Source organism: Mandrillus leucophaeus, unplaced genomic scaffold, assembly GCF_000951045.1.
Source record: "Mandrillus leucophaeus isolate KB7577 unplaced genomic scaffold, Mleu.le_1.0 Scaffold91, whole genome shotgun sequence".
In the NCBI taxonomy this organism is placed as follows: Eukaryota; Metazoa; Chordata; class Mammalia; order Primates; family Cercopithecidae; genus Mandrillus; species Mandrillus leucophaeus.
Window position 1 is genome coordinate 133,609 of NW_012109919.1, and position 2,047 is coordinate 135,655.

Consider the following 2,047-nt stretch of genomic DNA (forward strand, 5'->3'; position numbering starts at 1 on the left):
GAAGGAAGGAAGGAAAAGGAGAGAAAAGAAGGAAACGAAGGAAGGAAAGGAAGGAAAGGAAAGGAAAAAGAAAAGAAAGGAAAAAAAGGAAACTCTTCCAATATTTGCTGCTATTGTTACGTATTAATATTCACTGGGTACTAAAAAGATGGGCAGCCCCTTAGATCCTTTTTTCTTATCTCTTTCTCATAATCCTACTTCATTCCTTCATTCACTTATTTTTTAAAGGGTCATGTGTACATGTAGTTCAGAAAATTTCTAAATGTAACTATCTATAAAAGTATGTGGCAAAATCCCCTTCACAGTCTTATTCTCCTTCCACAGCCAAATACTTTTAATTCATTTCTTATATATCTTTTCAGAATTTATCTTTGCAGATTACACATGTATATTCTTATTCTACTCTTCTCTCTCAACACAAAAAGTAGCATACCATACATACAATACCATTCCTTCTCCCTTTAAAAAAACACACACAATAGGCCCGAGTTCTTCTACCTGACTACAGAGGTCTTCCTCATTCTTCTTTTCAGCTGCATAGCATGCATTGTTTGGATGTACCAGTTTACTTAACCAATTCCCAGTTGGCAGACACTGAAATCATCCCTGTCATACTATTACAAGCAATAATGCCAAGCATAACCACACACACACACACACACCAAGTTCATTTCTGAATCTGCCTTTCATGAAACCTCTGTTTGAATCACCACAAGGTCACAAGGCTGAAAAGTTAGCCCCTTTTTTAGTTTTCGTTATGTACAGCAGTATGTAGCAAAAGACTCCCTCGGGTAAAGCAAATGTGCTCTTTGGGGATTTACTTCATAACAATAAATGGATAAACAGAACACCAAGGAGAACCATTTCTATTTAATCATGCACATGTATGTATACAATCATGTATATGCATAGAAAGCATAAAATAAATAAATCCATCAAAGCATTAAGCATTGTCTCAGTATGGTGGATCTATGGAGTACTTTGTAGACCGCCCTCCTCGCCCGTCAGTTCTTTCTAATTTCATAACAGTAAATATGCATACTTTTGCAATATAAAATTTCAAAAAATGCAAACTCAAATTCAGCTGCATATATTCCTTCAGTCTGTCCTATATTTGTATGGTGCTCCAGAGTGCTCAAATATCACTTCATTAAAAAAAATTTATTTATTCAACAAATTACTTTTCTTAAGATTTCTGTGAATATCTATGTGTTAGATCACAGTAAAGAAGTTCAGGCATTTGCATGCTTGATTCACAATGAGACTTAAAATATTGAACTGGAGGGTGAAATAAGTGCTCACCTGTTCCCAGACTTGCCAAAATAGGTGGTTCTGTTTTTACAGAAAGTGAGCGATGCAGAAATATTGACAGCACATCTGTTCAATCATTGTGTTCCTTTGGACTTAGATTCCAGATAATTGGGACTGTCTTAGCTGGTGGCTAGCTTGAATAAAGTATTGTTTTTAAAATGCAAATGAAGGTACATATATGACTGGAAGCATGTTTTGTACAGAAACCATGGGTTTGGGATTCTGAAAGATCAGGAACAAAATGCTAGGTCCATAACTTCCTCCTGTGTGATCTTGGACATATTACTCCTTCTGTATTTATTTTAGATTTTCCATCCTTAAAATGAGTACAATAATATCATCTTACCTTTCCTTTCACTTCTATCCCCTTCTCTTTCTAGGAATATTTATTGGGAGTTTGTTCTCTTTCCATTTTGCTGGCTGCTTTAAGATACAATGTAGAGCAAAACCAATGCTACTCCTGGTCTGCTGGAAATTTCAGGCTATACGAAGATTAAATAAGATAACATACATAACTTAGCTCATGTGCAGTGTTTCAATAAGTGTTGAGACCCTTTCTTCTTATGAAAGGCCTATGAATATCTTAGGGCATTCTATTCAGGAGATCCAAATACCTCTTGCCAGTTGCCCAAATAGAACAACTTGTTCAGAGCCTAGGAGAGCAGGGTCAATAGATGAATACTTTACAACACCTAAGAAGTTTAACAGACACTTAATTCTTTGTCTTTAAATGACT